General features: G+C 59.3%; 1 long non-coding RNA gene and 1 other non-coding gene across 2 annotated transcripts; both read right to left on the reverse strand.

Annotated features, from left to right (window-relative positions):
• Nucleotides 1-880: 880 nt before the first annotated feature.
• Nucleotides 881-954, reverse strand: TRNAN-GUU (transfer RNA asparagine (anticodon GUU)). The gene has a single exon. It is a non-coding gene; the product is annotated as a tRNA-Asn (tRNA).
• Nucleotides 955-6,500: 5,546 nt separating this feature from the next.
• Nucleotides 6,501-8,303, reverse strand: LOC127036739 (uncharacterized). Its single transcript, XR_007770215.1, has 3 exons — nt 8,200-8,303; nt 6,836-6,922; nt 6,501-6,630 (listed from the first exon to the last, which is right to left on the reverse strand). It is a non-coding gene; the product is annotated as an uncharacterized LOC127036739 (long non-coding RNA).
• Between the last annotated feature and the right edge of the window lie 5,499 nt (nt 8,304-13,802).

Here is a 13,802-nt window from a genome sequence, read left to right on the forward strand (position 1 = left end):
CATCTGCCTGCCAGCGCGAGAGCTCGTGAGGCACTAATTTGGATAGTGCTGGCTGGGTGGAAGGACTGGGAAGAGCAAGCAGAGTGGCGCAGCGGAAGCGTGCTGGGCCCATAACCCAGAGGTTGATGGATTGAAACCATCCTCTGCTACGTGTGCGCTTGTTTCTTTTCCCTCTGGGCCTTCCAGCGAGGCGGTGACCAGCAGAGCGGCAAGAGGTGGCTGAGGCGGCCGCCTGCCAGGGAACTCCCTGGTACCTTTGGCTGCCTGGGCTGAAGGCAAGAGGGAGGTCTGGGCGTGGCCAGGGCCTCCTATCCCAGAATGAGGCTGCAGTGCTTCCTGGTCCTCTTTTCCCACCCACCCCGGTGGGCTGCGGGAGAACACGAGGGAGGCTCTCGGGGCGCTGGGCAGTGCTGTGTGGCTGTCAGGGGAAAGAGCTGAGGCTACCGACTCGACCTGCCGTTGGCTCGCATGGCTCTCCGCGCCATCCGCCCGGGCGGGCCAGGCTGCGCACGTGACTCAGGCTTGGGCAGCATGGCTGCTCTTTCCTGATGAGGCACGAGGCAGGCCAAGAGTTTTGCACAGCCTACAAGGAAGTGGGAGGGAGGTGTCTTTCAGCCGGCATGTCTCGTCCACTTCTCCCTTGCCACTTGGGCGGAGGCGGGAAGGGAGCAAAATGTTCCCAGCTGAAAGTTTTTGTGCTCGGCCTCGAGGATTAAGCCTGAGCCTGCGGCACGGCTGCTGGGAGACGGGTTTCTGAATGGCATCCAGCACGCTCTTTGGGCCACCGGCTGAAAGCACTGACGCCAAGAGGCAGCAAAATGGGACTTTAGAGGCTCTCCGCAGGCCTCGGGGAAGCAAGGAAGTAGCATGAGCTTATCACCGTCCCCAGGTGGGCTCGAACTACCATCCTTTTGGTTAACAGCCAAACGCACTGACCCATTGCGCCACAGAGACACAGGTGGGCAAGGCTGTATGGAGCCCAAAAGTCTGGAATCAGCTCAGGGTATGCTCTAGCATATGCATGCAGCTCTTAGACAAGCAACAGCAAGGAACTGGACTGGTATGCAGTGAAATTTCTGTGGGAAGGAACAGAAAAGAGCACTGGGGCTGTGGTACAGTGCTTGCACATACTTTCTTTGGCCTGTTTTGCTGGAAGAGTTAGTAGAGCGAAATTCTTAGTCACAGGTCAGCAGGTGGGTTTATGCAAATTCTGGACTCTGGGACCAGAGCTGGGGTGGGGGTTGGGGGCACAATGTTTGTGGCACATGCACCACCTCTGCAACCAATCTTTGCTACCTCACTCCATAACAACACACACACACACACACACACACACACATACACCTTTTACTTCTCAGAACCAAAACATACCCTGAATGAGATCGAATGGCATAACCCTAACCCTAAGGCACTGGGGCTCCCCATGGTTGTGTGTTCCACAGTTTGATTTTACCCACCACGTATCAAGTGTGAACTTCTCAGGCAGTAGAATAGCCTTAACATGGAGTTATAGACTTTCTCCTTGGGCATCCTGATTCTATCTTGCCACCCAGGTGTTGAAGCAGCTGGGATTCTTTTCGTACGCTTAGAAGGCATGCTGTCTCCACGAATTCAAAGCAGCATCCGGGGGGCGGGAAGTTTCTTCCTAACAGGGATTTTTATTCCATTCCCCCAGAGCTCAAGCTGATGGGGGCAAGTGTTTTTGCAGGTCTCTGCCGCCTCGTGGGTGCGTTACGGGGAGCAATCAACCAGGTCTTTTGTCCACGGATGATCCACAGTGGCTTGTCTGATGTCTCAGTCAGGGCCTTCTCTTGTTGGAAAGGAGATGATGCCTCTTCTGGTAACCTAGCATTTTACACTTCATAATGCTTCTCTCCTGACTGGTGGCAGGGTGACGGCAAGGGGGTTTACAGCTGTAGTGCCAACGCTTATAGATCACCTTACAACATGGGCTACGGCTGTTATAGGTGAAAATAATGCATGAAGCAACTCACAAGCTTGTCATAAACTCTAAACACTAAACACATTTTTATGAATCTAATGCCTGTTTTAACAACACTAACAAACAGGTGAGCAAGACTAGTTTCCAGCCATGCATTTGTCTCTTTTCAGTAAGGCCTAGGAGCCTTGGCATGAGCTGGCACCTGGTCTGCTATTGTCAGAAGAGGATCTTTCCTCTCTTATCCCCAGGCATCTGTACTGGGAGCAGTACTGTTCAACTTATTCATAACTGATTTGGGGAAACGGGTAAACAGTGAGGTGGCAAAATTTGCAGATGATACAAAATTGCTCAGGATAGTTAAGTCCCAGGCAGCCTGTGAAGAGCCACAAAGAGATCTCACAAAACTGGGTGACGGGACAACCAAATCGCAGATGAACGTCGGTGCTGTTAAGTGCAAAGTAATGCACATTGGAAAACATAATCCCAACTATCCCTATAAAACGATGGGGTCCAAATTAGCTGTTACCACTCGAGAAAGAGATCTGGGAGTCGTTGTGGATACTTCTCTGAAAACATCCACTCAATGTGCAGCGGAGTTTTGGGAATAATTAAGAAAGGGATAGGTAAGAAGACAGAAACTATCATATCTCCTCAATATCAATCCATGGAACGCCCACATCTTGAATACTGCGTGCTGATGCGATCGCCCCAATCTCAAAAAAGATCTATTGGAATGGGAAAGATTCAGAAAAGGACAACAAAGATGATGAGGGGATATGGACCAGTTTCCGTCTAAGAAGAGATTCATAAGATTGGGACTTTTCATCTTGGAAAAGAGACGACTAAAGGTGGATACGACGGAGGTCTATAAAGCCATGACCAGTGTGGAGAAAGTAAATAAGAAAGAAAAAACGCTGTGGCTCTTCGGCGGCAGCTCAACCACACTGCTTCTTCTGCGGCAGTTCGGCGGCGAGTCCTCCCTCCCTTCCTCTTTGGTAGACATTTGGTGGCAGCTCAAAGACTAAGACAGGGAATGGGGGACCCACCGCCGAATTTCCACTAAAGACCCAGACGTGCTGCCCCGATACTGGAAGGGCCGTCCTTTTGAATTGGCTGCTCCAAGCACCTGCTTGCTACGCTGGTGCCTGGAGCCAGCCCTGCTCCCGTGACAAGCAGGGGCTGGTGCAGAGCGTGGAAGGGCAGGGAGATGACATCTCCTCTAATTGCGAGGCCCTTTCACAGCAAGGGCAGCACCCCCCCCCCCGGAGTAGTACAGACCCACCTACTCCTCCTGTTTTTTCCTGACACCAGCACCACCCTTCGCGGCACCGCCTCACGGTAGCACCTGCTTCCAGACTCGCACCAGAAATGGGAAGTCTGGGCCAGGCCTGGCAGCAGTTGTCAGGAAATGGAAGCAGGAGACACAACCACTCCCATTGTGCTGTGGGGTCTGTCCTGGCTGGTGGGAGATGGAGGCAGTGGACACTGCCACTCCCATGGTGCCGTAGGGTTTTCAGATGGGGTGCCCTCCCCAGGGTTAGGCTCCAGGGGAGGTTTGGCATCTTAAGGGACTTGGGGGGAGGCTTGGAGGAGGTTTGAAGACCAACAGTGAAGGGGAAGTTGGACACTGGCCAGAATACCAGAGAGACAAGGCAGGTGAGGTGACACCTGTTACTGGACCAGCTCTGGAGTCACACAGGGTCTTCTTCATGGAAGGAGAAAGGTGTTCAGAGCATCACAGTTCAATAGAAGGTGGAACGCTCTGCCCCAAACACCAGATTTTCCCCTACTTTCTGGAATGGGGGGGCTGTCCCTACTGTCCTGTAAACAGCCTCACCACGTAACCCAGAGGTGGCTGCATTTTAGCACCAAGACACCAGTGGTCACTGCTCCAGAGGAGATGGTAGATACAGGCCACTGCCCTACGTGGCCGCCAGACGTCACAGACTGTGCACTGTCTTAGCTGGCCACACACATTACTGCCCCAAGAGGTGAGGTACACACAGGCTACTACTCAAACTGGGCACCTCGGGTCACTGCAGCAATGGTTGGGGGGGATACAGGCAGGGCACTGCTGCACATGGCCACCAGGTGGCACTGCTGCAATGGTGCTGGTGGGGGGGAGATGATAAACGGGCCACTGCCTGAAGTGGCCACTACCACAATGGCGTGGGGAGAGGGGGAGGGAGATACCAATAGGGCATTGCCACACCAGGGCACCCCCGGGGAAGTCACTGCTCCAATTAGTAGAGATACACATCGGGCAGTGCCCCAACTGGGGGTCCTACCCCAGAGACAGAGGGGGCTGGGGAGAGAAGAGGAAATCAAAGGCCACTGCCTCACTTAGCCATCGGGGTCACTACCTAAATAGGGGACAGACACACACAGGGCGCTGCCCTACCTGACCAGCAGGGGTCACTGCCCCAATTGGGGGATATACAGAGGGTATTACCCCACAGGGATGCCAGGGATCAGTGACTGCCATACCTGGCACAGGGGTAGAGGGGATAGGGTGACCAGATGTCCCGATTTTATAGGGACAGTCCCGATATTCAGGGCCTTTTTCTTATGTAGGTGCCTATTATCCTCCACCCCGTTCCAATTCTTCACACTTTCTATCTGGTCACCCTGCGGGGGGGGTGGGGGGTGGGGAGAGAGGGGGCTACACAAAGGGCACTGCCATACTTGGCCACCAGTGCACATCCCTAGTGGGGGAGTGATACACACCAGAAGCAGGGCTCACTGCCACAAAGGGTTGGAAGATACCCAGGGCACTGCTTGACACAGCCACCCAGGCACCCTGCCACCTTGGGGGAGGTGAAGAATACACCTTGGGCACTGACTCCTCTGGCTACCAGTGGTCAAAGGCCCAATGCAGGGGTTGGGGGGAGTAAATACACACAGAGGACTGCCCCACCTGGGCAACATGAGTGACCAAGATGAGAGTGGGATATGCAGAGGGCTCTGCTCCAATAGCTGATATACATATAAGGCCCTGCTTCACCTACCCACCAGCACTCACAGGCACAGTGGCAGTAGTGGGGTCACATAGACAACTGCCCTCAGTTGCCACCAGGGGTCACTGCAGCAATGCCAGGGGGGATACATGCCAGGCATTAATGCCCCTCGCCACCAGGAGTCACTGCTCCTACAAGAAGGCACCTACAGGACACTCCCGTGCCTGGCCAGCAGGGGTCACTATTACTGGGGAGAGGCTATGGGGAAACAGAGAAAAAGCAACTAACTGCAGTGGGGAAAATCATAATCTACCGGGGAGAAAGAACGGACTCTACTAGGACATCGCACCAACTCTGGCCAGGCTGGATACCAGCAATTCGGGGCTGGAGCAGCTCCAGCTAGAGGCTGGGCGGAGACAGGTGACCTCGGTTTCTGCGCTGAGCAGGCTGCTTTGGCAGCGAGGAGGGACAGGGAACCCCCAGGCCAGGGTCTTGCTGCCCAAGGAGGGGGAGATCTCTGGCACTCTTTGGAGTAGCTGGTTAAGCAGCCGCGAGCCACATGCTTCTCCCTGCCTGAGCTCTCCAGGAGCACATTACGCACAGGTGTGCACTGGATGTATGCACCAGTGTAACAACAGGGCCAGACTCTGCTGAGTGCTGCCTGTGAGAGACAGGGCCAGAGTCAGACGGACAGATGGGGGCAGGAGATGACAGAGTCAGCGGCCGTGAGCTGAACCCATCACAAGTCCAGCCTGTGACATCACCATCTGTCCCTACAGCTCTCCATCTGTCCTGCTGTCTGTCCAACCCTCAACCCCAAATTCATCCCCAATGTATGCCACACATACCCCTTCACCCATCTGCCTCACACACTCATCTATTTCCTCATGCATCCTGCTGTCCCTCTGATTGTCCCTGCAGTGCCCAGCACAAGGAAGCATAGTGGACCCTGAGCGAGGCTTTTGGGTGATGCAGTAATGGAGCTAGCGGGTGAAAGGGGCATCTCTAATCCCAGCCCCACTTCTCTTCTGCCCAAAGCTATGACTGCGAGCCCACCCCTCTCAGTCTCAGACCTCACAGCCCCAAAGACATGACTGGCCACTCACACTGTGACCCAGTTACAGCAATGAGGTCTTCCCGAAGATAGGGGGTGGGAGGAGCAACCCCCTTATCCTGGCAGGCAGGACACATCCTTCCCAGTATGGCAGAGACCCTGCCCTTGGGCAGATAGACCAAGATGAGCCCATAGGAGAATGGGGGAGGGGGAGCAGAGGAAGAGAATGCAGGCAACTGAACATGACAGCTGTCCATGAAAGGAGAGAGAGAGAGTTTGAGTGAAAGTTGGCCAACACAGAGAGAGAAACCTAGGAGGATGAAAGAAATTCACAACAGGGAGTCACCCTCATGGATCCAACTTTCTGCTAGGGAGCATATACCACTCCTGGCCAGAGAGATGATCAGCTCTCACAAATGGCAACATCATCTCCCCTGAAGCCACAGCTAGTCCGGAAACCCACACCCAGGTAATGAGAAGTCCCTGCCTGAAGCCAGGAGGGCTGTGACCAGAGCCCTTCCCAAACCAGATACACATCTCACCGACAGAGACGGTTACTCTTGTCCCAGTCGGGCAGGTCCTGCCTGGCATCAACAGGATTCACGCTGTCACTGCTCTCAATCACCTTCCATCTCACCTCAGGGCTGGACTCCGTCCCCGCGACTTCTTTTCCCTTGCTATGAAACACAACACAAGAGGAAAAGAAAAAGCAATGCTGGTGAGGCTCCTCTTCTCGCTACTCCTGCACCCCAGGGCTTCGGCTTCAACCCTCCTCCCATTCTGCCATCACAGCTACAATTAGAAATCTGAGCCCGGGGCTCACACCTGCTTGTCTTCCCAATCCTAGGCCCTGTCCAGCATGTCTCCCTCCACAGAAGTTACCTGGCCTCATCTTACACTGCATCTTCATATTGCTCATCTCCTTCCCAGAGCTTCTGCTCTGCTCCTCAGACCTGTCTGTCCTCAGCTCTGCAGGCAGAGGGGAAGGGGCATGATGGGAATACACACGCCCCATTCCAGACACCACACAGCATCCACAAGGCTACCAAAACACCTCATCTTCGGCCAAAACCACACCCCACTCAGAGGGAGCAAAAAGCCTTTGTGAGCACAGCACACACAAGACAGGAAAAGATTAACACCCACACCCAGCCCAGCCAAAGTGGGAGCTTCCTCACCTTCCCGGCCACAGGTCTATGGGGCTCATGGATGGAGAAGTTTGCTGGGCTGTGGGGGTCCCTGAAAAACTAGCTCAGTATGTGAATTACTGGCATGTATGTGGAGGCCTGACTTGGGTTGAGGTGTCCCAGAGGACCTAAGGGAAGGGAATAAGGGATAGAGAAGATTGGCGTTACCAAGGAGTATTGTGGGAATGTGGGATTTAGAGAGCCCAGAGTGGATGGGTGTCGGTGGGTTGGATGACCCCACAGTTGTTGAAAAGGGGAATCTGGCAGGTTTGGGTGTAGCAGAGACTGAAGATGAGGAACCTCACACCCTGGGGATGGACTGGGGGAGTGGGAGGATGGGAAAGTGGGGCCCAGCAATGAGAAATGGGTTGGAGGCAATTAGGGGTGGGGCGCTGAGAACAGGGATGGGGGAAGGAGGAGGAAGGGGGGGTGGGGTGCTGAGGACGGGAAGGAAGGTGTTGGGGGTGGGGCGAGAGGAGGTCGGTGTTGGGGTGCTGAGGACAGGGGGGAGGAGGAGGTCGGAGCGAAGGGAAAGGCCAGGTGGAGTGTACACGATGGGGGAGGGGATGCTGGGGGCTGAGGGATCCCCACAGATGGGGGTGGGGCTGGCGAGAGGGTCACAACAGATGGGGGGACACTGGGGGCAGGTTGGGGGGGCTTGAAGGGGCTGCTGGGGCCCTACAGAAGGAGAGGAGGGGGCGGTGCTGGCAGGAGAGTCACAGCGGACGGGGGGGGCACTGGGGGGCAGGTTGGGGGAGGTTAAAGGCCCCGTGGCCCCAGGCTGCCGCTTGTGGGGCTGCTCCCAGGCAGCTCAGTCCCCCCCCGCTGCTGCCCAGGCCCAGCTGCGGGAGGGGGGGGGTGAAGCCCTCTGCCCTGTGCCCCCCCCGCCCGGCTCCCACGGGCCCGGGGCTGCTCCCGGGGCAGGGGCTGGGCCTGGCGCCTGGAACTGGGTGTCTGAGCCCCCGGCCCCCCCGTGCGGACCCCCCTGACCGCGAGCGGGATTCGAATCTCAACAGGCGCAGCAGCAGGGACCCGGGGAGAGAGAACTGGGGCCCTCACCCCACAGCGCCAAGACTCTGTCCCGCGCTCTCTCCGCCAATCAGGGACGTGACGAGCTACGGCCCCTCCTCCAATAGAGGCCGCGAGTGAGAGGGAGAACTACGCTTCCCAGTGTGCACCGGGAGGGGCGCGTTGCCTGAGGAACGAAGCGTCAGTTCCGCTCTGAAAAAAAGCCAGGAACTACAACTCCCAGCCTGCCCCGGGTCGCCTCTGTTCGCTCGAACCCAGGTGAGGGCAACGTGACACTTCTCTGCCCACAACCCCTCATCCCCGCCCCGCCCCCCAGAGAGCCCCGCCCCCCGTGCAGTGTGTTAACCTGCTCCGCGTGGGACGTGCCGCGCCGCTTCGCCCCTTTCACCACCGCACAAAGCAGCTGATCGGGGCGGGGGCGGGAGCGGGAGCGCGGGGGGCGGAGGCCGAGGACCGGGGGGGGGGGGGCAGGTCAGTGCCGGGTCTGTCTCTGCCCGGTGACTTGGTACATTTGTCTGCACCGTGGGGATGTTCCCAGCGCCCCTTGTTCACTGGGGCTGTAACCCCCCGTCTGGGTGTGAGCTGGTTTCTGGGTGTGTCCGATGAGCCTTGTAACCGGCTCCTTGTCACTCCCCGAACTCCCGCTGTGCCCGGCCACCCACCCCCGTCCTCCTCCCTCGGGTGAGCCCGGCTTTAACCCCCCCTGCAGAGCCAGTGTCACCCGCAGACAAACCTGCCACTGAACCGAATTAATCCTCCTCATTACCCGAGCTCCGCCCTCCCCCCAAAGCCCTGCCCCCTCCCCCTGGGGTCCTGCCCCCACACTGCCCCTTCCCCCTCCTCCTGGGGTCCTGCCCCCACCCTGCCCCTGCCCCCTCCTCCTGGGGTCCTGCCCCCACACTGCCCCTACCCCCGACGTCCTGGCCTCACATCACCTGTTCCCCTAATCCCTGCCCCATTCCCCAAAGCCCTGCCCCTGCCCCCTCCTCCTGGGGTCCTGCCTCCACGCTGCCGCTACCCCCGATGTTCTGGGGTCCTGCCCCCACACTGCCCCTACCCCGACGTCCTGGCCTCACGTCACCTGTTCCCCCTAATCCCTGCCCCATTCCCCAAAGCGCTGCCCCTGCCCCCTCCTCCTGGGGTCCTGCCCCCACACTGCCCCTACCCCAACGTCCTGGCCTCATGTCACCTGTTCCCCTAATCCCTGCCCCATTCCCCAAAGCCCTGCCCCTGCCCCTTCCTCCTGGGGTCCTGCCCCCACACTGCCCCTGCCCCCTCCTCCTGGGGTCCTGCCCCTACCATGCCCCTTCCCCTGAGGTCCTGCCCCCACGCTTCCCCTACCCCCGAGGTCCCCCCTCACATGACCTCTTCCCCCTAATCCCCACCCCTTTCCCTAAAGTCCTGCCCTGCCCCTTCCTCCAAGGCACCACCCTCGCATTGCCCCTTTTCCCCAATACCCCACCCTCACTCTGCCCCTTCCCCCAAATCCACACTCCTGCATTGCCCCTCCCCAATAAACCCCTCCCCTGCACCCTTTTCCGCAAGGACCCACCCCCTCCCTCACATTGCCCCTTCTCCCAAGTTCCCACCCTTGAGCTTCCCTTTCCCCCCGCCGAGACCCTGACCCTGCACTGCCCCTTCCCCTGAGACCCCGCCCCTACACCACCCATTCACCCAGGACCCTGCCCTCACATTGCCCAAAGACCCTGCCCCTGTATCACCCCTTCCCCCTGAGACTGCACCCTCACATTGCCCCAAGACCCTGCCCGTGCACCGCCTATTCACCCAGGACCCCTCCCCCTGCACCACCCATTCCCCCCAGGACCCTGTCTTCATATTGCCCTGAGACCCCGCCCCTGCACCGCCCATTCACCTGGGACCCCACCCTCACATTGCCCTGAGACCCTGCCCCTGCACCACCCCTTCCCCTGAGACCTCACCCCTACATCACCCATTCACCCGGGACCCCGCCTTCATATTTCCCCGACACCCCGCCCCTGCACCGCCCATTCACCTGGGACCCTGTGCTTGCATTACCCCAAGACCCTGCCCCTGCACCATCCCTTCCCTCTAATCCCTGCCCCCGCATTGCCCCTTCCCCTGAGGCCCTGCCCCTTCCCCAACCGCCATCTCTGCATCTTCCCTTCCCCCGAGGCCCTGCCCTTGCACCACCCCTACCCCCAGTCCCCGCCCCTTTCCCTGAGACCTCATCCCTGCATCGCTCTTCCCCCCGAGACTCCACCCCTGCACTGCCCCTTTCCCCAGTCCCAGCCCCCGCCTGGCTCTTCCCCCAAGGCCCTGCCCCTTCCCCTAACCCCCATCTCTGCATCGTCCCTTCCCCCGAGGCCCTGCCCTTGCACCACCCCTACCCCCAGTCCCCGCCCCTTTCCCTGAGACCTCATCCCTGCATTGCCCTTCCCCCGAGACCCCGCCCCTGCACTGCCCCATCCCCAGTCCCAGCCCCCGCCTGGCCCCTTCCCTCTAGTCCCTGCCCCTTCACCACCCATTCCCCTGAATCCCCATCCCTACATCACCCCTTTGCCCAAGACCCCACTCACATGCTTCCCCTTTGCCCCGAGACCCTGCCCTCACACTGCCTCTTCCCCGAAGTCCCCAATGCCACACTGCCCATTCTCCCGATTCCCTGCCCCCGCACAGCCCCTTCCCCCGAGACCCTGCCCCTGCACCACCCATTCACCTGAGACCTCACCCTCACATTCCCCCGAGACCCCGTCCTCCCACTGCTCCTTCCCCTGGGACCCCGCCCCTGCACCACCCATTCACCTGAGACCCCACCCTCACATTCACCCGAGAACCCGTCCTCCCACTGCTCCTTCCCCTGGGACCCCGCCCCTGCACCACCCATTCACCTGAGACCCCACCCTCACATTGCCCCGAGACCCCGCCCTCCCACTGCTCCTTCTCCCGAGACCCCGCCCCTGCACTGCCCCTTCCCCTGAGGCCCCCCCTTGCACTGCCCCTTGTCCCGAGACCCCGCCCCTGCACTGCCCCTTCCCCTGAGGCCCCCCCTTGCACTGCCCCTTGCCCCCAGGCCCCGCCCCCGCACCATCCAGTGACCCAGGAGCAGGCCAGACCTGGGAGTGAGGAGGCAGAAACATGCTTTGCTCTGCCACAGACTTCCTGGGTGTCCTTGGGCACATCACTCAGCCTCTCTGGGCCTCAGTTCTCTCGTCTGGGAAATGGGGCTGGTGGCGCTTTCTACCCTTGCACGAGCCTGGGAGGAGAATTACCCTGCGAATTAGGAAGATGCTCGGATCCTGGAGTAACGGGGGAGGGGCTCGGGGGAGCATACCTCCTGACCCTGGCTGGGCGCCCCCGGTCCCTCGTAGCAGGGGGCAGTGCAGGAGGGTCTCCTTGCAACCATGAGTGGGTGTCTGGTGGGTGCTGACATCTCTGCCAGAGACCCCCTAGAATCTCACTAGCTTCCTCTGCATGCGGGGAGGGGCTCCCAGGGCCGCCCAGGGGAGGGGCAAGAGGGGCAATTTGCCCCGGGCTCCGCAGGGGCCCCCACGAGAGTTTTTCGGGGCCCCTGCAGCGGGGTCCTTCACTCGCTCGGGGGCCCCAGAAAACTCTTGGGGGCCGGGCCCCGGAGCTTCTTCCGCTCCTGGTCTTCGCTGGCGGGGGAGCCCTTCCGCTCCGGGGCGGAAGGACCCCCCGCTGTCGCATTACTGCTGAATCGGGACCTGCCACCGAAGTGCAACCCGGTCTTCAGCGGTAATTCGGTGGCGGGGGGCCCTTATGTTCAGGGACCCACCACCGAAGTGCCCGAAGACCCGCGGTGGGGGCCCCCCGCCACCGAATTACCGCCGAAGAGCGTGCTGCACTTCGGCAGCGGGTCCCGCTTCGGCGGTAATTTGGCGGCGGGGGGCCCCTGCCTCGGGTCTTTGGGGCACTTCAGCGGCAGGTCCCAGAACGGAAGGGCCCCCACCACCGAACAAGGCCGGCTCTAGACATTTTGCCGCGCGGGGGGCCCCCTGCCACTTGCCGGTCCCACGGCTCCGTTGGACCTCCAGCAGGCATGGCTGCAGAGGGTCCGCTGGTCCTTCGGCTCCGTTGGACCTCCCACAGGCGTGCCTGCAGATGCTCCACCGAAGCCATGGGACCAGCGAACCTTCCACAGGCACGCCTGCGGGAGGTCCACCAGAGCCATCTGCCGCCGATGGCCCCAGGCCCCTGGAATCCTCTGGGCGGCCCTGGGGGCTCCTACTTTCTGACTTGGGGGGGAGATTCTGTGATGTCAGAGCCTGTGGGGGGAGGGGTTTGAATCACGAATCTGGAGTGGCAGGGCAACCCCCTCCCCCAGTCAGATTCCACTAGGGGGCTGGGCTGGGACCTCTAGGGAGGGAGACCCAGGAAAAAACAGCTGCCACTGTGGAACCCAGGAGTCCTGGCTCCCAGTCCCCCTCCTCTCACCTCTAGACCCACCTCTGCTCCCAGAGCCAGGGATAGAGCCCAACCCCCACCTGCTCTGACCATTAGACCCCACTCCCCTTTTAGGCTCACTGCCTCTTCTATCCATGCAGCCCACCTGTCCATCCCTTTGCTGCAGGTTCCTGGGGTGTCATCCCTGCTCTGCACTCCCTCAGTGCAACCCAAGGCCTTTCCTCCCACCAACCACATTTCCTCTCCCCCCTTGTGCTGGATCATCTGCTTGCCCCCCTGCCTCTTGCGGTGCGCTGTGCGGCATGGCTGGGGATTGTGCAATGGCCCAGCACCAGGCAAGGCAGAACATAAACAACAGGCCCTGCTCTCCCATGCCCCACCACACCCCACAGGATCTGCCTTCCAGGTGCATCGGAGCCCAGCGCCCTGCACCTGTGCCCTCCTTCCCCAGAAGGGGTGAGCTGCAGTCCCCACCGTGCTCTGCAGAGGGGAGAAGGGTCAAGCCAACCAGCCCATTTAGGATGGGGGAATCAACACCCTTTTTTCTGCACAGCCACTGACCATCAGGAGGATTCCTCCTTCTCCTCCCTCCTGTGCCTCAGTGTGACTAAATCTCTGCACCTAGACAGCCGATCCATCCACTGCACCCCAGGCCTCCATGCCTGAGCCTCCCTGCCAAAATCCTGCACCTGGTTCCATAGAATTAAGTCTCACATCTCGCTGGGAACTCGACTTCTTGTGCCCAGAGAGTTTCGGCCCCTGTCAGTAGATGACCTGAGTCTGAGAAACACAGTGTCCGTCTTCTCTAAAGAAGTACTTGGAGAGGTTTTTCTTGTGTGACCATGTGGCCTAATGGATAAGGTGTCTGACTTTGTATCAGGTGATTGAGAGTTTGAGTCTTTTTGTGCTTGTGCAGTTTTACTATTGTGCTGAAAGTCTTGCTTCCTTTGAGCTGGAACCTCTTCTTGGCCGCTCAGACCAATGCTCTGGCTTCAGATAGAGCCCTAGGAAGGAGTTGGGGGATGAGCGTCACAAAGGCTGGGGCATGAGCCCCAGGTGCTTCCAGTCTAGCCTTTGCTGTTCCTGACTTGCCAAAGAAACTGGGCAGCTGCCCAGGCTGGCGTGTAGAGAAGTTTCCCTCTTCCAAATGTGCACCTGTCCCTGTACTTGAGGGGGCTTGGTAAATAGCACCTTGGGAGCCTGGGTGTTTCTCTGCTTCTTGCCAGCCG

The sequence above is a fragment of the Gopherus flavomarginatus genome, chromosome 18, assembly GCF_025201925.1.
Source record: "Gopherus flavomarginatus isolate rGopFla2 chromosome 18, rGopFla2.mat.asm, whole genome shotgun sequence".
NCBI classification, from domain to species: Eukaryota; Metazoa; Chordata; order Testudines; family Testudinidae; genus Gopherus; species Gopherus flavomarginatus.